We start from the raw sequence: 23,222 nt of genomic DNA on the forward strand, positions 1-23,222 counted from the left end.
GGATTAATTTTCTGAAGGTCAACGTCTCTTCTTTGCTAGGAGCTATTCCAAGATCTCTACTTAGAAAGCCCCTGTGGCAACCATAGGCAATACAAAAGGTACAGCTAAATATGACTAAGAAGCCTACCAAATATAATAGAAGGGACTTCAAATGACAGTAAATGGGGAGGGGGGTAGGAATACAGAATGCATTACACAATCAGTGTAATATGGGGGAAAATATGTTAGGGTTGGACTGAATCATTTATACAATAGGTTATAAAGAAGCCAGCTTATCCTTAACATCTGAGGCAGCACTTCTCAAATTTTATTATGCCTAAGAATCACCTTGAGATCCTGTTTACAATGCTGAGTCTAAGGCCACACCTCTGGAGATTCTAATTCCACAGATATGGGGAGGGTGTCTGGAAGTTTGTATTTTGAATAAGTAGCAGGTATAGTGCTGGAGTACCTATAAAGTATTGTGGGAAAGCATCCTCTAAAAAAAATCAAAGGGGTGAAGGACAAATTAACAAGACGATTCTATTTTGTTTTATTTGCGATATTTTACATTTGCTGTAAAAGGGGAAAATAACTAGTTGTCTTTATATCTTATATATAATGAGTATAGGGGGATCCCTGGGTGGCGCAACGGTTTGGCGCCTGCCTTTGGCCCAGGGCGCGATCCTGGAGACCCGGGATCGAATCCCACATCGGGCTCCCGGTGCATGGAGCCTGCTTCTCCCTCTGCCTGTGTCTCTGCCTCTCTCTCTCTCTCTCTGTGACTATCATAAATAAATAAAAATTTAAAAAAAAAATATATATATATATATAATGAGTATATCTTATATCTTAATGACTGACATGAGAAACACAATCATCTGGATCAACTGCAGAGATTTAAAATCCCTCACATTTCTTGGGGATAAATATGTTTCTGAAGCCATTTTCTGAAAAGACTTTACAAAATGAACATTATGCATATGGCGTGAATTCTGGAGCAATTCAGAAAGGTCCTGAGCTGTAGCCAGGATCAAACGTGCTTATGTTTCTGCAGAAAAATGTATGAATATTCATACTAAATGGGACATGGTCTATACCAAGGTCCATGTCTTTTCAGGTTGGTTCTTTCAACCAAACAAGTTGAATCAAATTGTATTACTTTTATGATATTGAAATAAAAACTTCAATGGTAAAATAAATACTGTAACTTGCAGGACGCCTGAGTGGCTCAGTGGTTGAGCATCTGCCTTTGGCTCAGGGCATGATCCTGGAGTCCTGGGATCGAGTCCCATATCGGGCTTCCTGCACAGGGCCTGCTTCTCCCTCTGCCTATGTCTCTGTCTCTCTCTCTTTCATTAATGTATAAATAAAATCTTAAAAAAAATACTGTAACTTGCCATCAAATACAGGGAATAAGACACTGTGAACTCTAAAAGCTATACTTCATTGAATACTTAATATTTGCCTTCCAGGGCAGCCTGGGTGGCTCAGGGGGTTTAGCTCCGCCTTCAGCCCAGAGCGTGATCCCGGAGACCCAGGATCAAGTCCCACATCGGGCTCCCGGTGCATGGAACCTGCTTCTCCCTCTGCCTATGTCTCTGCCTCTCTCTCTCTGTTTCCCATGAATAAATAAATAAAATCTTAGAAAAAAAATATTTGCCTGCCATTGTATCTAGTGTATTTCATATGATTTTCTTGTTCTCACTATTTTTCTATGAAAAATATCTTAGTGCTCTTATTGTAAAAGTGAGGAAACTGAGGCCCAGAGGATTAAAGCAATCGGTTCAAAGACAGGTTAGTGAGCGGCAGCAGAGCCAGGAGAAGAACATGGCTGACACTCTAATGATAATATTCTTTATACCATGCTATGTTGCTTTTCTCAAAAATTATCTTGTTCACCACTAAATTTAAAAAAATGTGCTTCAGAGGCCTATAAATACAACTTTGAAATCCTTTTTCATTAATTCCTAGAATGATTTAATAAGTGTCTTTTATCTGCCTGCGTAGTTTTTATGCAGTTTATAAATATTCCCATTTTTCTTTCTTTCTGGATGAGGTAGAAAACCACTCATTTACCCCCCTTTGCATTTAGACATGGCCATGTGATTACTCCCGCAATATAATCTAACCTCTCTGGATTGATACAGCACTCATAATCTCCCCTTACCCCTCTTTAGTATTTTGTATCTATATTATTATCTTCAGTTTTTATTCCTAGTTTAGACAATGACCAAAGCAAACATTAATAATGTGTAATAATTTTGCTACTAACAATACCACTCTTTCCTACCTTGGACCATTTCACCAACAATGAATTTTTGAAGAAATACAAGAAAATACATTCTGTTTAAGGTGTGATACCAAAGATTGGTCTTAACTTCCAGGTTTAACATTAAATGAGAAGTAGTAAATTTGATGTTAACGTTTTTAAACTGATTTTTCTTATCATCTATTTATTTTTCTTATTACTGGGATTTTATTCTAATATTCTCTATGTTTAAGAAAAAAAACATCATTAGAATCAATGTTTACTGGTCTTTTACTCACTATCTCCTCCCTCCTTTCTTCTTTGACCAAAGTACCTAACTTTCCCTTTGGGAATTTACTCTTCTTTCTCAGCCTCTGAACTTCGATGGTACTCATCACATTCCAGATCCTAAGGTGGGAATTAATGTGACAATCTTATCCTTATGGCAAGAGCAATTGGTTCAGGGATGTGAACCTGACAAAATTTAAAGTTAATAGAAGAGATACATACCAGAATTCTAAGGAGAGATTCTGTCTCTGGTAGGAAGAGAGGAAGCCTGGTCTCACTGCAGCCATTTACTATTACTACAAAGTGAGAAGTCAGATCTCTGTGGTGGCACTACTTTAAGTCTCAGGATGAAGCCAAGGCCATGGATAGAAGATGGAAGACATGAAAATAATGCAGATCTTTGGCAAACATTTTTTGAGTTATTGTATTTGATACTCCTGATTTAAGAAATCCTGTACAACATATATTTTGATTATAAAAGTAATTTTTAGACTACACTGAGACAAAGGAGTCATATCATTACATTACTTGGAAATATGGATTGTTCTTTCTTGAGGAGAACCAGTGTCTGACTAGGCTTTAGACATTCCACAAATGTCCACTCAGAATTATGCCACAAGGAGAGGTCATTTAATACATCTATGTTTCTGATAGATTTACAGTCCTTTTGGAGAGGCAGGAATTATACACAAAGTGCTTAGCTGCATGGTGGTGAATTATAAGTACAATAAAATTATTGAAGATAGTAGTAATATGTGTAGCAATAATCAGGGAAAACATCATGCACACAGTGTCACTACATCTTGGGTTTGAAGGTTCTGTTTGTATGGCCATAGAGAAAGAGGCTCAGTATTTCAAAGAGGGGAGTAGAATTGTCATGGGAAGGAGAATGGAAAACTAGATACCTCCCCATCATTCACTCTGTCACCTATGGGACAAGGCCCATTTCCAATAGTGTAGCCTTTTATGTCTTATAATAATCTTGTGTTGTAAATAATAGTAATTCCATTTTTTTTCAAAATTTTATTTATTTATTCATGAGACACAGAAAGAGGCAGAGACACAGGCAGAGGGAGAAGGAGACTCCATGCAGGGAGCCCGATCCTGGGTCCCCAGCATCACATGCCTTGGACTGAAGGCTGCGCTAAACCACTGAGCCACCCAGGCTGCCCAGTAATTACATTTTATAGAAAAGTTGTCCAGTTAGTTTAGTTTGGGTTTGGTTTGAATTGAAGCCTTCTTAGACGCATGACATTACAGCAGAGGTCTAACTCATAGTTAATTAGGATATAGGGTCTGTGAATTATACTTAAATATTCAACTTTCCCCTTGATTTCAACTAACACAACTTTCCTTTAACTCTAAATAATTCAGAATATGTAAGAACATATTTTATCAGATTTTTAAAGAAGCATCAGTGTGATTGTGTCTGTATGTTCCCTATAAAGTCAGCAAAATATTTCAACCTCTAATCTAGTGGAATAAGGAAAGATGTATATTAAACTCAATCATTCAGTTCCACACATTCTATTGTGCTTCTTTTAAAACTTTTTAAAATCTGACTTGTGCCTTTAGTAACACTAAGACATTGCAAAGTTAGTGAGAACATTAATTTATCCATGCAAGCATGCATGATTCTACATGACCCTTTGATTTCTAGCTCTTCCACATTTTACAAGCAAAGACATTCAAAGGCCAAACTAAGATCTTTCAGCAAAAATAGGAATTAATTTTCTTGATTCATACTCTCCGTCTCTGTTGAAGACCAATAATTGTGAGTACAAGCCCAGAATTCTGAATTATTTTCTGAAATGAGCCTACAAATCTTAAATTACATTAAGCCACAATTCTCTGTTCTCAAAAAGATACATTCATATTCTTTCTGTTCTGTCCACATCTTTGTCAAACCTAATTTCTCCCTGTTTTCAAGATTCGGTTCAAATATTCTGTCTCCATGATTCTTTCTGCTGTCTTCCTTCAATTGTACAACAGACATTTATAGAGTATCTACTCCATGTCAGGTCCTGTGCTAGTTGTTAAGGAGACGACAATGAAGTTGGACTTTCATGACATTTTGTCTGTATAAACTCTTAAAAGGAAAAGCCCTCTCATAAAATATAAAAAGCTTATGGTAGGCTGTCTTAAAAGGCATTTTAACCTAAAAGGCTACAAAAAGTACACTTTATCTACAACTTAAAAAAGAAATAGACCCAAGGCTCTTTTTCTTTGAATGAGATTCTGCCAATTGTTTATCAATGTGTCACCATTCACACATAAACAAACCCTAAATTTATAGACTATAAATCTAAATTCATCACTTTAAAAATTTAAAGTATAAAATTTGTTTTAACATCTGTTATTTTTATAATCAGTCACAATTAGCCCACACCTAAATATAGGACTTCATGTAATGTCTACTATATCATTAAAATAGTAGTTTGACATTTATAAACGTATTTGGACAGAAACACAACTCTGGGTAACTATTAAATTCAGCAGAATTATATGGACATATAGAGCAACCCATGGCCCTCAAGTTTTCAAATTACCAGGGACAACAGAGGGAATGGAAAAGGTAGCTATGCAGACTAGTTTGAAAGAATTTAAACAAGGAGAGTAAAGAGTTCTTCTACAGTTTTATAATTATTAGAATAAGTAAAATAACTAGATTTTAACCTTCTTGACAGTGAGATCAATGCCTCACATAATTTTGAACCTTATATCCTTCAGTAAAATGTTTTGTTTACCATATGTGCTCAGGAAATACCAAATGAATAATGGACGAATGAACTTGTATAGTACTGTACAAATGATCCTGTACGGGCACTTGGGTGGCTCAGTTGATTGTCTGTTTTCGACCCAGGTCATGATCCTGGGGTCCTGGGATTTAAGCCTTATTCTGGGCTCCCTGCTCAGTGGAGAGTCTTCTTCTCCAACCCTCCCTCTGCCCCTCTTCCCACCCATGTACATGCATAGGTGCTCTCTCTCAAAATAAATAAGTAAGTAAATAAATAAATAAATAAATAAATAAATAAATAAATAAATATATCCCTGCCAGTAAGGAAACCAAAGCATAAAAAAAAAGAATCATTGATCTAAGCTCCAGATGGAGCAAGTCTTTAAAAAAGAAACCCACAAATGATTCAGTAGAAGTATATAGTGCTTTGAGCTCTAAAGCCATTTTTATATACATCAATCTCATTTAATTATTAGAGAGATTCTGTATGGTTGACTAAATAGAATATTTTAATCCTTATTTATAGGTATGGAAACTGTGGATCAGGTAGACACTTGCAGTTTGCAGAGATGGGCCAAATCTCAGGTTAACTGACTCCTCCAGAATTCACCCAAGAGACTAGAAAGATGCATTATTCAAGTGAAAGCTACAGTCTGGAGTGCTGATGGCAACTTCCTAATATCTATCTCCGCTGTACAGAGAATTCTAGTAGAAAAGCTGCCATGTTTAGACATGAAATTGCAATGCTAGAGCTATGGGTCTCAAAGACAGCTTGATATTCTTCTTGCTACAATCTATCATATTCTCCTAGGCCACAAAAAGGATTCCTGAGGGACTGAGTGTGGACTGAAAGGTTGGATGCAACATCAAATGACTATTGTATGTGGAGCTACAGACAGATCAGATTTTTCTAGATGCAAAGTTCATGACTGGTATTTACATGGGCCAAAAATCTAATGTAAAAGACAGGGGAAGGCAAATAGAAACCATGCAGCATTTAACTCAGCATTAAGCCAGCATAGCTATAGAAATACCATTCTGGCTGATGTGTTAGCAAAGGCTTCCCAAGAAAACTCCAGTTTTCAGAGGGGTAGGCTGGCAGCCTCTGCTGACACTTCTATCCCACCAGGATCTGTCTGGGAGGCACTGAGCATTGTAGGCATGGGGGCAAGCATCCCAGCCACCAGAAGGACGGATGGGTAGAGACAGGCAACTTGCTAAATTAAGCCCCTAGAGCAACCATAGTTAAGAACTACAATAGCTGGGACACCTGAGTGGCTCAGGGGTTGAGCATCTACCTTTGGCCCAGGGCGTGATCCTGGAGACCCAGGATCAGGTCCCACATCGGGCTCCCTGCATGGAAACTGCTTCTCCCTCTGCCTACGTCTCTGCCTCTCTTTCTCTTTCTGTGTCTCTCATGAATAAATAAATAAAATCTAAAAAAAAAAAAAAAAAAAGAACTACAGTAGATCTTAAACAAGATAATGACTATACTGGTACTTTCAAATCATACTCCAAACATATCCTATAAATATCTCAAATTCTTAAAAGACCTTAGTATAATGGTTTCTTCATTCAGGAAAAAAAAAAAAACTAAGGATGACATGTTATTGAAGCATGTAGGCATTAATATGCTCTGATGTAGTAAAAAGTACGGATTGTTGTATGTGATGTTTCATTGGTCTTATCACATAGAGGTTCACGTAAAAATTACTTAAAATTCAGTTAGATCCAGCTCATTGTCCATCCATTGGACTGTGGGCTGCTCAAGGGCAAGGACCATGTCTAATTTATTGTCTTGAACTCTATTAATGGTGCTTGGAACGTAGGAGGTCCTGAATAAATAACCAATAAACAGAATTTAGCTGACCTCAAAGAAAGGAACTAACCAGAGTTGAAAAGGAGTTACATCTTAGTAGAGGTTAGCAGCATTGCACAGATGTTCACAGGCAGGCTGTGTGGTCTCAAGTGAGTCTGAAGCCCAGCTCTTCCAATCACTTGGGTGTGTGTGACCTTGGGTAAGTTACTTATCCTTTCTGAGCCTCAATCTTTCCATTTGCTAAATGGCTGTAATAATATACACACTGCATGGAGGCATTGAGAGAGTTAAATAACATTTGTTCTAGGAATCAATTATTTCAATAGAAAAAAAGTCTTTTTAGATTTCTTAAATTTTTCCCAAAAAATGAGGCACAGTTTCTATGAAAGATTGAACATCCTGGGCCAGTTTAAAACAAAACAGTAAAGCAACCATCTTTCTAAGCAATATGTTTTGAGTGGGTTTACCCACTAATTTGCATGAGTCCCTCATCTACATTGAGTTTCTGACTATTCCTAGTGTTGGTGAAAGTAAAGAGGCTTTAAGAAAAAGGAAATTGACACATTCAGGGGCCTCGCAGGTGACCTTTAACATTTTTTTCTTTTCATCAGTTAAGGGGAAAGCTACTGAGAAACTAAAGCAGCATTGTTAAACCTGCCTTTGGCAAAACCTACTAGCATTTTTTTGGCAAGTGCCCATGAGGCCTCCTGTTCTCAATTCACAATGATTTCTAAAGTAAAATTTAACTACAGAATTAGTTTCCTTTTCCTCTTTATCCCCTATCCCTCCCTAAAAGTATCCTCCTAAGGAATTCTACAGAGTAGAATGTTTAAAAACCTGGGATATGTGGCCTATTCAATCTGATTTCAAATTCCCTATTTTTCTTACTGGGTTAGGGCTTGGACTAGTTACTTAATTTCCCTGAGTTACAGTTTTCTTATCTCTAAAAGCAGGGTAGTAATCATATCTACTTAGAGGTTTTTACAGAGATTAAAAAAGAAATTTCATAGCAATTGCCAGGGGCAGTTTGTTGTACATAGTATGTTTTCAATAAATAGATCATCGGGGATCCCTGGGTGGCGCAGAGGTTTAGCGCCTGCCTTTGGCCCAGGGCGCCATCCTGGAGACCCGGGATCGAATCCCACGTTGGGCTCCCGGTGCATGGAGCCTGCTTCTCCCTCTGCCTGTGTCTCTGCCTCTCTCTCTCTCTCTCTCTCTCTCTCTGTGACTATCATAAATAAATAAAAAAAATAAAATCTTTAAAATAAATAAATAGATCATTTTATTAATTTATCACACTGGATAACTGTGATGTCTTAAACAGCAATTATCCCAAGAGAAATATTCAGTGAGAATACTAGTTTTTAAGAAGAAATAAGCATCTGTTTTTCTTAATCCCAAACAGAATAGAGACTAGCACTAATGCTGACTTTTGTCATTTTTCTTGCATTCACACTTAGAGTCAAGAGACTGCACTAAATGTTTTGAAGGGAAAAGATAATTTTCTTAAAACATGTTTCTAAATTACTACGTGAACCTTAATTTTAAAATGTTTCCCACCCTATATTCCTCATCTAAAAGTTTAACTTTTCATCCCTAGAAAAGTGAAAGCATGGAATTTAGCCCACTCAGCAATCTCACAAACCCCCAGCAACTCCAAGATTGTCAATTGCTGCAGGTCTCTTACTGACTTTAGGTGGAAATACATTAATCATAGAGAACATCCAAACTCCTTTTTCCTGTGTCTTTACTGAGTATAACTTTCATTACCCTTTCATTTCTACATTTAGCCTTAATCTTTTAATAGCAGTTTCCCCTCAAGAGTACAAAAAAAAATCAGAATTTCATCTTTTGTGTTGCTTTAATAATACCCTTAATTTTGATCAGCTTGTCATCCTCATTAAATCCTGATGACAAAATGTGATCACGGGGACCCAAGAGTGAGAGGCAGGAACTTGAGTCACACTCCCAGACTTGCTCCATCTGGAGCTTAGATCAATGATTCTTTTTTTTTTCTTTTTTTAAAATGTTTTGGTTTCCTTACTGGCAGGGAGATATATATACTTTTAAGCCTTACCTTCAAGGCATAACTTTGGAATTTCAGATCTAGAGGGAGCCTTAGCCGTAATTGTTAAATAATGGCAATAATGCTTTGAATATGGGCTGTACTCCCAACATGTTATAAAGCATTTCCACATCCTTTATCTCATTTGATTCTCCCCACACCAATCTGAGAAAGGACTCCTGATAATGCTACGCACATCTTACTGTCAGAAACTGAAGCACAAAAGGATAAAAGGATTTGATCACAGTAATGCAGCAAGTTAGAAGCAGGCCTGAGAGTGGAACCTGGGTTTTCAGATTCTTATTCTAATTTTTCTGTCACCATTCCATGATATTCCAACTAATAATGTATAGTTACAGCCACTATTAGCAATGCTAAGCCACACGTGACTTATTCCTTAGCACTGAATGCAACATCTTCTAGCCAACCTAAAAGTAGAAATAGCTCATCAGGTTAACTCAGGCATTCTTTCCCTCTTCATTTTCATTTTTTCTTCATTTTATTTTACCTCAATATCTGATGTAAGGGAATGGACCTGTGTGTAAACTCTTGACTTACAGAACTTAAGAGAGGCTTGAGAGAGGTCTGTTGTAATGAAATCTGGAAATCAATTTTTAAAATGCTTCATTTACTGTGAAACTAGTTAGAAGAGCTAACACTAGCCATTTCACTTCCCTGGGCTTTTTTTTTTTTTTTTAATCTGGAAAATAAGGGCCCTTGACTAGGTAAGTCTATGATCTCTTTGACTTGCATGTTTTTGTCTTTGTTACATAACTGCAGCATTGAATATTGTTAGTAGTGTGGAATGGAAAATAATGAATTCCTCTGACACATCTAGCAAGCATGTGTGTGTGTGTGTGTGTGTGTGTGTGTGTGTGTATGAGACCCCAAGCTGGTCATGGTCAATCAACAAGTCAATTTAATATCTCTTTCCCAAATCCTTCCAAAGTCACTTTATAGGACAGCTATTAAAAGAGTACTCCCACACACACATCTGCCCTTTTTGGACAAATTTCAGCTTTCTTCTCCTTTTTTAGTCTAAATGTAAGGTTACAAAACAAGCAGAAATGAATCACTGCATCAATCACTATCTTTTATGAACTTTCAATCAATTATAAGTCATTTTTCTTTTCTCAGAGTCATTAAATATGCCTGAAATCTTCATGTATATGTATACATTATGTAAATATATATACATCATGTGTGTGTGCGTGTGTGTGTGTGTGTGTGTATTAATTTCAAGGGTTAAGGAAAAGGAATGAGAAAGAAGGGAAAACACAATTACATTATGATCACATTGTCATCTATGTCCAAAGCTATTCACAATTTCCTAAGCATTTTCAGATACTCATAGCAACTCTGGTAGGGCAATTGCAATTCTTCCATTTTACAGATAAAGTGAGTTCCAAGAGATTAAATGACTTTCCCAGATGTATACACTTATTAATAAGGTCAGCTAGGACTTAAGGCCAGCTCATCTCACCCCTGGCCAAGTATTCTTTCCTTTCAAATTTTACTATAGGTCATGTCTTACTAATATAGTACACATGTAATGTTATCCAGAGTTTTTAGTGATAGATAATACTTCCAGTGATAGAAAGCATTTTAACTAGCCTTGTTCAAGATGCTTCTGTTACTTCCTCATTCTTATCTTTGTAAAAGAAAACTGACTCTAACATACCTGTCCAGTTATCAACACTGTAAATTGTAGCATTTACTTAAACAGCACAACATATTACATTGTGCAGTATGCCAGTGGCATGAAGTACCTTGAACACATTTGTGTTCTTTGTAGTGAACACACTTAAACACATACACACACACACAAATTACACACACTTAAACACATACACACACACACAAATATGTTCATGTGGACAGCCTTTTTCCTTAATGAAAAGGAAATCACTATTTCATACAAATAATACCCAACAAAAATATTATCGTCCAGTCTCAGAGCACAGGTTTGAATCCTGGCTCTGCTTCTTACCAGCTATATGATCATGAAAATAAAAATATACTTTCTAAGATGTTGCAGGTTTATATAAATAAACCTTGTAAAATACTTGGCACTCTTGCTGGCATATGTAAAATGTCCAAGAAAAGCTGACTTTAACATTCTCATCATCATTTTCATCATCATCAATTATCATCATCATTATCAACACTACTTATCTGTGTATAGATTAATAGTAGTGGATCTTTAGGACCAAAATATCTCCTACTACTCACTAATTCAGCATCAGCCTATGAAATGAAAATTGCTTTTTATATTTGCATAGTCTTAGGTAAGTGGCCAGGAGGGAACAGTAGATTGGGGACACAGATGCTTGTTGATTAATTCTAATTCTACTAATAACTAGCCATGCAAAAATGCTTTAATTATTGGTACCACCATACTTCATAAATTTCACCTATAAAACAGAGGGACAGAATTTTAAGAATGTTTCATAGAGAAAAGGGTTAAAATGATAGCTTATTGTTATGATTAAATAAAAGAAAGGATTTAAATCTTACTTGAAACTATTTATACTCTTTTCTTATACGACACTATTAAGGACTTTCTTTTCCTCATGAAAAAGTAACAGCAATCAAGACAGCCTGACCTTTTCATTATTTTGTGGCCGTTCTTTATTAAATCATGTTCAATTACTTCCTCCTAGTGACAAGAGGATGATCCTGGTTTATTGTTTCTTAGAAGTTACATTACCTAATATCTGTAAAATTTAATTTAGTACGGGACCAATATTTACAGATTTGTTTTTCAATGTAATTAATAAAGCTGTCCCAGAAGTATATCAGGGCAAATCTTGCCCATGTTTATAAAATGTGACAGTTCCTATCACCCTACAATCATTTTCATGTTAATATTGTATCTTTTCATCTTCTTCTGAAGCCAATTTTACATAAATGGAAAATCATGGCTATAGGTCATTGACAGAGACAGCAAGCTTGACCCAAAACAGTCTCTTTTAAAGATAATTCTCAGAGTCAGAGATATTTTAATGACTGGTTTCTGTTTTCTGTGAGAATAAATCATTCCTTTCCCTTGTGATTGTGGTGATTGTTCCTGACAAGTCACCTCAAGCTACATATACTTACATGGTCAGGTAGATGAGCCATGTATAGCATAAAGGATTCTACTAATGGTAAATTTTGGTTATAATTTTTGCATTCCAATGATTTGTATCTCTTTCTACCAAGCCCGTCCCTACAAAGGCCTTTCCCAGAGGTCCTTTGTGTAACAGAAGCATGAATCCCAACCCATGGGCAACAGACTTCCTTTGACAAATGGAATGTGAACCAAATGACATACCTGTCAAAGCAGAAACTTTAAAAATTATTTTATTCTTCTACTATTTCTCCCTCAGCCATGAGAATAGCATGCCATAGAATGCAATATTTTTTTTTTTTGAGTTTTAAGTCACTGATATCTAAGGGCTCTTTGCTACCATAGCATAGTCTAGTTTAAACTGACCAATGCAGTCTGATTCTGCTATAATAGTATGCAACTAGCCCTAGATAGACAGATGATAGATAGATAGATAGCTAGACAGATGTCATCTCAATAAAAAGAAAACAAATCACACACTAGATAAAGAAATATGGACAGGAGCAAGTCTTTCTGCAAACACAAATTCAGAACCTGGTATTTGAGTCACCACTGCATTAGAAAATGGGCCTGTCAGGAAACATGAGTATCTGTTTAGTGACTTGTTCCATGATCATGGACAAGACCTTTACCCTCTCTGAATACTTTTCTATAAGACTTGTTGTACATGACCATCTTACCTGGAAAATGAGCATCATATAGAAACACTGTGAAAAGTAAATGGATGATTCATATAGAAAGAACTTACAAATGCTAGTACATCATATTATTATTGTAAAGGTGGTATATCAGTACTGTTTTAATCGAGTGCCAATTCTCAGTACTATCTAGCAGCCAAATTTATATAATTAAGCTATTAATAAAATAATAAATTGAGGTTATACTATGCATTCTTGATTGCAAGTGTTCTTTCAGTTCAAGGATACCAAGTGCCTGCTTTTTTCTTGTTTCTGAACGTCATGTCAAAGACACTGTCCTATCTTTGCCCTTTCCTAATTTCTCATTCAGAATAAATGCAGTTAACATCCACCTTCACTCCTCACACCCACCACGGGCCTATTTTTCCCATGCCAAATTCATTTTTTCAGACCTTAACTAACTCACCAACCATCTCTATGGCAACACTGAGCCTCTTGCCCCCACAATTACCACCAAAGTTCTCTATACATGAGAGATAAAACGGATTTGTTAATTTGTAGATTTTTTAGAATAAGAAAATATGAGGAAGCTTCTGTTTGGAATTTGTGGGGACATAGAAAACCTAAATGCCCACCATAAGTTTGCTTTATAACAAAACTGCCAAATATCAGGAAATATACCACAGCATTTTAGAGGTGAAAGGAGCTTCAAATTCAGTCTTGTCTGATTTTTTTTTTTTTTTGAGACAAAGAAATCAGAAGTCAAAACGAAAATATGACTTGCTCAAGGTCATTCTACTATATAGTAGCACAACCACAAAGGCAACTCTTAAATAGGAATCAATTTTTGCTCTATATTCAGCAGTCTCATTTCATCAAAGAAAATAAAGAGCAGAGCTTTATTGCAGGACAATGATTGTATCGGTCTTCAGAAAAGTACAACAGGAAAAAGTGTCAATTGGCTAAGCAAGAGTGCTAATCAGTAATGTGCAGAAAGTTGCAACCAAGCTTTTGCCTGCTTAGATGTGAGCTGAAAAAGACAAATGCAGACAAGACTAGATGCACAGATGTTCATATATATAACTTCATAATTTTATGTTTATTGAAAATCCATCTTCCATGAAAGTGGATCATGGAGATAAACTGAATAAACTTAAAATTGATTGGCCCTGCATATGCTACATATTTATGACAAACCCAAATTGTAGAATGTAAAAAAGCAAATGAAATATAGGTTGGCCAGGTTCTGGCACTTCTCTGCAACTCTCTATTTTCAAGCAAAACTTGGTGAGTAATAATTTTCACATTCCCTTTTTTTTTTCCTATTTAAAAGTAAAACAACAACAACAACAAAAAAGTATTCATTTCCATGCATACTATGTGCTCTCATTTGGGAGTTATCTTTCATTTCCCCCAATTTTCCATAAAGATATAGATGTGTAGTTTTTCAAAATAAGGAAACCGTAATTACAAAGAAAGACATAGAGCCCCCAAAATATAACAGGAAGTGGTAGAGACTTTGGTAAACTGGAGACTATGGGCCTCACCTCTTCAGAAATGTCATAATTCAGCTATACCCAATCATTTTCAATTTTTTAAAATTTTTATTCATTTATGATAGTCACACAGCGAGAGAGAGAGGCAGAGACACAGGCAGAGGGAGAAACAGGCTCCATGCACCTGGAGCCTGACGTGGGATTCGATCCCGGGTCTCCAGGATGGAGCCCTGGGCCAAAGGCAGGCGCTAAACCGCTGCGCCACCCAGGGATCCCTATACCCAATCATTTTCAAATGTGAATGAAAACCCATATGTTTAAGATGTAAAGATCTCTAATAAGATTTTCATGTGGAAATTTTTAATTGTTCAATATTGACTAAAATAAAATTGAACTCATCCATGTCTAATGACCCATGTTCTATGCTAGAGTTGGACAAGTGCCTACCTAGTTACAAACATTGACTTTACCTCTTTGGAGTAATTTCTCTATAAGTACAATTGGGGTTGATTTTCAAGATTTAGCCCTAAAATTTTATTTTATTTATTTACTTCTTTTAGCCCTAAAATTTTATTTTTCTATCAATCTATTTTCACTCTCAGTCATTGATACTGATAACAAGAAATCACAGCTAAGAAAGTGTAATCATTAGGTGGTTATAATTTATAACCATGATTGAATTGTCTCTTCAACAAGGAGCTATTACACAGCTCATAAATTACCCACTGTCTTTTATGTTACATAGCTCTTCACCACTTAGCAATTAAAATCAAGGTTCATAGCGCTGTAAGTCATGTGAGCATAAGCATACCAGAAATCATGTTTGGAAACTATCCCAGTAAACTCAGTTGCCTAAACTGAAGATTTCATCTTCTTGGAAATGTCACTTAATTATTGTACTTCAGTGTTTATATAGAGCTGACAGAGAAGCATTTATGGGCAAAACAATTAAGTTTGTGATGGTGTTGGGAGAACAACTGTAATGATATTTTTTAGTGTTTCCTTTTTGCCATTATTCTGAGAGATGATGCATAGCATGGACAAGTTAATTCAGGGATAGATAAATTGGTAGATGAATATGAAAAACTAACATTTATGATAGGACTGATATTTAATGGGAAGCAGTCAATTTCTTAAATAGCAGAGATATCCATATATAAAAATTAAAAAATAATTAAGTGTTTAACATATTTGTCAGTTCTCTTTTCCTTGGGCTTTTCTGACCTATTTCTGCCCTTCAAGAATGGATTGGTAACACTAGTTGTTCTTGCCTTTTATTTATTTATTTGAAAGAAAGAGAGCATGAGCAGGGGGACAGGCAGAGAGAGAAGCAGGGAGCCTAATGTGGGGCTCAAGCCCAGGACCCCTGGGATCAGGGCCTGAGCTGAAGGCAGATGCTTAACCAACTGATCCACCCAGGTACACCTGTTCTTGATTTTCTAAATGAGTTATATTACATGAGACACAGGTAAGAATGGTTAAGAAATTCTAGTCAGCCCCAGCTAGTATACCCAGAAAGAACAAACTCTTTTCTGGGCTGATATGCACTGCAATGTGCTATGACCTTCCTAATAACTTCCTTTTCGGGGAAAAAAAAGTTAAAGAATAAAATAATAATAATAATAATAATAATAATAATAATAATAATAATTTTCCTCATTGCTGTTTGCTTCCCTTTTCAGTCTTTTTGACAAGCTTAAATTTATATATCTGCCACGCTGAAGAGCATTATTTTCTGAAAATGCAAAAATAAGATGAAGAAATTATTCAATTGCATCAAACAGAGTGAAAGGAACCCTCAATGAGTTTATGTGTAGAGCATGATGTCTGTCAACTTAGTCTCTATTATCTCACATTTTCATATTTAAAAATTATTTAGTGTTTTACATTTATTTGGGGCAGCAGCTCAACAGGAAGGCTCAATTAGCCATATCAGTCATGCGGATGAATGTGTCTTTTAAATATTGCAAAATAGGATTTTCAATTGAATTAGGAAACACCAAAGACTTGGATAAAAATTAATGTCTTGACCTGGTTGGCTGTGATCGACTGTCAAAACAAGGTATTAATCTCCAAAATTACTGTAAATAGTCATGAAAACCTTTTATTATGTTTTCTTTCTGATGAGAATTTTGTGTGAGGAATAAATTTATACAAATGCACCAGATCTGACAGTTTCTTAATGAGATGGTGGCCAATAGGTCCACTTAGCTAGTGAATAGTGTTATCTCACAGGCAATAAATATGTTTTCAAAAAAAATGAAAGGATATCATTGCTAAATTGTTTCTCACTTGTTGTTATTACTATACATAAATATAATTGCTATTCCTACAGGTTAACATTTTGTTGATGCATGTATGGGGTGATGCATGTATTAAGTGATTTTACTTCATTGTGTTGTATAATATTACCTGTTTTATCAAGCTTAAGAATCAACGTTTTCCTTTAACTAATTCATTTCTTTACCTATTACGTTTATTAAAGGCAATGGAGTAAAAATTTAGTATCTAGCTAAATATCTCTATTTTACTGACTATCCTTGAACAAATTACTTAGCCCCTCTAAACTTTAGTTGCTTCATCTATCAAATAGCAAAAGAATGTATTTCTCAAAGGCTTGTTGTGAGAAATAAAATGAGATCATGCATGTTGCACAGATGCTAGAAAGCCATAAAACCCACTGTCCCTTCTGAGCACACAACTGAGCTACATTTCCCAGCCTCATTTTAGCTCCATGGGAACATACATTTTTGTCAATGGAATAAAGCAGAAACAAAGTGTGTCACCTTGAAGCCAAACAACTTTCCTTAGATTACATATGACTTCTGTATGGAAACTTTCTCTCAAGCCCTATATCCCGCATGAGGTAATGTCAGAACAACCTTGGAATTTAAAATTCTGCCATGGGATTTTTAAAGGTTATATATATATATATATATATATATATATATATATATATGGTAATATATATATTGTGAATATATATAAGGCTATATATATGTGTTCATATATATATTGAATATATATGAATATATATAATGAATATATATATAGTGACTATATATATATAATGAATATATATATATATATTCTTTCCAGGATTACAATTGAAAGAAAGTAACACATAAAATTTTGGATTAACATTATATATAACATCATATATCACTAAAAATAAATACATGAGTGGGATTAAAAATCTAAAGGAGTTTGTTTTTGCATTTGACTTGCTTTGAAAACATCGAAAATTTGATGAAAGAAAACATTAATTTATAAACAAAGTCGCTCCTACATTAGGACATCCACAGTGTAACTGTGGTTACATCAGAGGTTCTGGATAGGTCTCAGAACAAGGACTTCAAAGATGCATCTAGACAAATGCATTCATTTTATAAACAAGGGACTTTCATCCCAGAGAAGACAAATGACTTCCCCATGGCTACTCCTGGCTCAGCTCTCTCTATTCATACATTTTTCTATCTTGAAACCAAACTTAGTTTTTTTTTTAATTTGAGCTTAAAAATAAAATAAAAATAAATTATTGTGAATTTTTCAACATTGATTTATTTTAAGACATGGCATTGCTTCAGGTATTTTGAAAGTTTATTATTGACTAAGCTCACAACATACTGACTCCAAAGTCACGGGAGGACTGTGGGATGAATGGGCAATTGTTGATTTCTCTCCTAACACCTACATTTCTTAAATTTTTTGTTTCAACCTCTTTGGTAAAAAAAAAAAAAAAAAAAAGAAAAAAATACTGTTAACTTGTATCTTTTTTTTCATTTTCCCTTTTCTTTTTCCTAAAATAGCTGACTTCCATGAGGAGTAAAGTTTTAAAATGTCTGATTTGCCAAAAACATCTAAATTAAAACACAGCCTGGAAGGTGGGAGCTATTTTTTCTATTTGGAGAGTTATTTGACCAGTACATATACACTGATATATGTACAGAAGGTTGGAGTTGAGTTTGATATCAAAGAAGGAATATAGGATACAAAGATAGGAAGTAGGAAACCTATCCAGAGGTTAAGGGTGTGGTGGCAGAACCATGGGCAAGATTTAAAGCTAGAGGGTAAATTATAAGTATATCAGAAATCAAGCAATGAACATGGACTTTATCCAGAGAGCTGTGGATATTTCTAATATTGCAGTCTTCCTGGTACTGTCAGAAAGTAAAGTAAATTTGTGGTATGTGGATTCTTTATTTTAATATTTATGTATTTCTTATGATAGAAATTGGGGAAATATAACTGGCACATGGAATCCTAGCCAAAAAAGTTGAGTTAATGACAAAGTAAAGCAAATAATATTTAATGTTCATGGGCCTACCAAAAACATAAGAGGCTATTTCATGAAATACTGATATTTGCACTCCTAAAGGAAATATGGAAGCTTAATGGTATTCTAACAAAGGAAGAATATGATATTTTTTTTTGTTTCAGGATTATGGCATTTGGATCATAGGTACCCCTATAAAACTTATTCACCCACTTTTCTTGCCCACAATTCAGTATGAGAACATGAAGGAACAAAATTCTGCTTGATACTAAAATTGTGTAGATAGTCTGGTGACCTGGCAATGGCAATGTGATTGAAAGAACAGTCTTCTACTTGAGAGTAAATAATGAGTAATGGGAATAAACATGATAAAATTCTACATTGCTTATTAAATTGAGAGAAATTTTACAGTTTTGTAAATAAATTGCCACAAGCAATCTACAATTGCTACTAATAAACAACTCTAAGCAACCCACCATCCTAATATCATGGATACAAATAGGATTAAAACAAGGCTTTTGTTGTGAAATTTGTGATTTATTGGAATGAGGAGGAATAAAAGGGTAAATAAAAAATGCCTAAGCAACATGAGGCAGGAACTATATTTTTGTAAGGTGAGTGAAAATGCTGTGAGGGAGAACTAATGAAATAAGGATGATAATAATTACTAATAATAATTCCTTCTAACTACAGAGTCCTTTCTATATGCCAGACAAAATTTTAATCATTTTGAATGGAATATCTTACTTAATCCTCGGAGGAACTCTGTAATACTGGTGATATTGAGCTTAGATATATTAAGTAATTTATAGAAGCCAATATTCAAACTTGAGCTGCCTGACTCCAAGAGTACATATAATTTAAAAATTGCTCCAAATTGTCTTGGTGGTAAGCTAAGTAAAGGCCTCATTGAAGAGGTGCTGTGCTTTTAAGCCTTAAAGTCATAAAGAAGGTAGGGATGAATCGAGAAGCCATTTAGAAGAGAAAGACTAAGATTCAGTTTGTGTGTTGGATTGGCTCATTATATTCAGGAAAACAGATGGATTAGTTCTGTCACAAGGTGGGAAATTATAGAAAACAAAACTGGAAAGTTCCTGAGATCAGATGCTTGCATATTAGGAACAATAGCTCATGTTTAATTGACCTAAATTCTCGAGACATGGTGAAAGTTGTGTTTCTAGAAGACCTACTGGGCCACAGTGGGAATAAAACAGTGTAATAATTAAGAGCACTAGTCTAGGAGCAAGCCATGTGAACTTACAGCTCAACTTTTGTAACTCATCCCCTCAGTAAATGAGCTTCTAGAAGTCCATTTCCTTATCCGCAGTGATACCTTGGGTATGGATGTGTAGTAAGTAGCACCACGGTTATAAGAACTCAAGTAGGTTATTTAGATAAAAGGTTTGCTACAGTGTGTGTAGTTAGTGCTCAGTAAGTGCTAGCCTTTATGATTAATGTGTAAAAAGCAGACTGTGGAAGAGAGAGAGAGAGAGAATGACAACAGGGACATAATCTTAACAGGCTACCAACACAGTCCAGATGAGAACAGATAAAATCCTGAATTAGGACAGTGGTGATGGCAAGTGAAAAGAGGACAGTTACACAAGATGCTTCAGAGGCATAAGTGCCTTTGTGATTCATTAGAGGTGGGAGGTAGAGGCATGACTCTGAGTGTTCATGACTGGCTCACTGGGACAATGATGGTGCTATTCCCAGATGTAGAGCAACTGTAAAGCCATGATGGCTTGACAGAGAAATCATGGATCCAGAATCTGTTTTGATATATTGATGATGAATGTTCTTCAAGTCTTATCATCAATCTACCACCAATGCAATGTTTTTTCCTCAAATAGGATATGGATATGACTGGTGAAAAGCAAGATGGTTCAGGTAGTGGATGCAAAGATTGTCAAATAGCATTGAATTACATGGTGAGAAGATTCTTTTCTGTGAAATGATCCTTCTACTCTACTGTTTACATCAATGAAATGTTTTGTTTTGGTGCCAGCTGCACTTTCTCATTTCTCTAATACCTTTTTTTCTCTCTTTTTCAGTATACTCAACATGCAGAACACAAGTATATGCACTTTAAATTCAAGAACATTTGTTTGCTTTTCATTATATATATTTTTAAAGATTTTTATTTATTTATTCATGAGAGAAAGAGAGACAGGCAGAGGGAGAAGCAGGCTCCGTGCGGGGAGCCCGACGTGGGACTCAATCCTGGGTCTCCAGGATCAGGCCCTGGACTAAAGGCGGCGCTAAACCGCTGAGCCACTAAGGCTGCCCCAGCTTTTCATTATATTTTTGTATCAACTTTTATTGTGTCAGATGCTTCTGCTTTTCCAATTATGGTCTAATATAAGGAACCAATGGTACAGTTACCACTTGGATACAACAAAAACATGAGAGTTGGACTTAAATTAAATGAATGAAGCTTGGAAATCCCTGCAGTAAGTGAGGTCAGATTTTTGGCAATATCCTCACTCAGTTTTGATGAAGGCTTTTTAAAAGGATATACATTTACTGTAAGTCTAGGAGAAAATCACACTGTACTAATGGCTAAGATTTAAAAGGAGTATGAATTTGATCTTTTGATCATTTCCCAAGAAAGTTGTTTTTATAACTTCCTAATAGGTATTAACCATTTATAGAGTTCTGCTTTGAAGGTAAGAATGGCATTAGAAATCAAACAAAAGGTCATAAAATCAACTATCACAAGAATCAAATTGCCTCTCAGCACTGGTGTTAAGTTTCCATTCAGTCCTTTCTCTTCACAATTAAAATGGACTGCACACAAAACACAAGCCATCAAGAGCAGGGAGTAGATAAGAAGACCAATAGGGAGGCTAACCACCACATTAAAATTCACAAAGGGTTGATACAATCAGTTAAATGATGCCATTCAGTATCAGATCTGATATCAATGTAGTTTTGCTTTGATTTCCATAGGAAGAATAATAGCTTTGTGACACCTTGGTAATTTTTCTTGCCATGCTTTAAGTTAGATCATTTTCTTCAGGAAATATCACTATTTTAATAGACAGTAAATACTCTAGATAATTCTCAGGATGAATTATTAGGGAGGGAATGATGTTAGGCCCTGTGATATACAGCCAACCCTTCCTTCACTACCATTTGGTTTTATTGCCCCTTTGAGCTCAAATGACTAAAAATACCTGCTAGTCATCAATTTTTGGGTTCTGTTTTTAGGGTGCTGGAATAATTACAGAAATATGAATATACAACACAATTTAATGCCCAATTTCTCATTCTGGAAGCATGCAAACTTAGAGATTATTTTTACACATGTTCTTCCTTTCACAGATGGAAAACCAGTTCTAAGGCAATCCTGAATCTTTTTTGGGGACCAAATAAAAGACTGTTCTAGTACTTGATGTTCAGGATTTGCAGTGAATAAGGGAACAGAAGGCCACTTTTCAAAAATATACTCAAGCATTTCTTTGACCTTCTTTTATATTCTTTTTGCAAATTAAGAGAGTTGGAGAAATCTTCAAATACTGTCGATACCAGTGTTAAAAACAGATAGCTCTTTAATTTCAAGGATGATGGTTATGAAGGTTAATCTTGATTTCTATTTTTGTGTAGATCCTTAATTTGCTTTTCTATGTACAGTAGACCAAGGCCTTATTCTAAATTAGTCAACACAAAAATATGTCCTATGAATTTCGAGGAAAAAAAATCAGGTATGCTCAAATAAATCAACAGAAAACAGTTCAACTCACAGAAATACATTATCAAAATACATGTCTTGATAGTAAGCTGAGAACACAATGTTTATATTTGAAACTAGGACATAATTAAACTCACATAATTTTAAAGGAGTAGCTGGAATAATCTGTATGGAGAGTTTTATAGAGGGTTTATACTGGCCACCCATGAGACAGATCAAGTCTGGAAATATGTTGACATTATACCACATGGGTTTTTAGATTTTTTTTTTTAATTTATTCAGAGAGACAGAGAGAGAGAGAGAGAGGCAGAGACACAGGCAGAGGGAGAAGCAGGCATCATATAGGACTCGATCCAGGGTCTCCAGGATCACACCCTGGGCTGCAGGCGGCTGCGCCACCGGGGCTGCCCCTACATGGGTTTTTAAACCAATTTAATTAATACCATTAAAAATCATGATATTTGATACAAAAATAAAAACTTTTAGCTTCTCTTTAAAAATCTGAAGTCATGAGCACATTAGGTCCCATGTGCATCTGAGAATAACATTAATAAAAACTATTTATTGAATGCCTACTAAGTGCCAGGTATCAATCTAAGCATTTTCCTTTTTTTTTTCCCCTCATACACATAGTATGATAGATATGGGTTTTTTGTCCACATTAGACATCTGGGAGAATTAATTCCTGAGAAATTCAATAATTTTCTCAATATCTATAGTTGATAACTGATAGAGTTGGGATTTGAAACCAGGCCTGTCCCATAAACATGATATAGCCAGTTCAAAATATTAAATTACTGAATGGACCATCAATCCATATCCATTATGATCACATTTCTGCATTTGTAGAAAGTTAATTTTCCCTGT

General features: G+C 35.4%; 1 protein-coding gene across 3 annotated transcripts in view; it reads right to left on the reverse strand.

Annotated features, from left to right (window-relative positions):
* Positions 1 to 23,222, reverse strand: part of GABRG2 (gamma-aminobutyric acid type A receptor subunit gamma2) — a 107,197-nt gene that overhangs the window by 43,060 nt on the left and 40,915 nt on the right. The window lies entirely within an intron of this gene.

Source organism: Canis aureus, chromosome 4 (genome assembly GCF_053574225.1).
Source record: "Canis aureus isolate CA01 chromosome 4, VMU_Caureus_v.1.0, whole genome shotgun sequence".
Classification (NCBI taxonomy): Eukaryota; Metazoa; Chordata; class Mammalia; order Carnivora; family Canidae; genus Canis; species Canis aureus.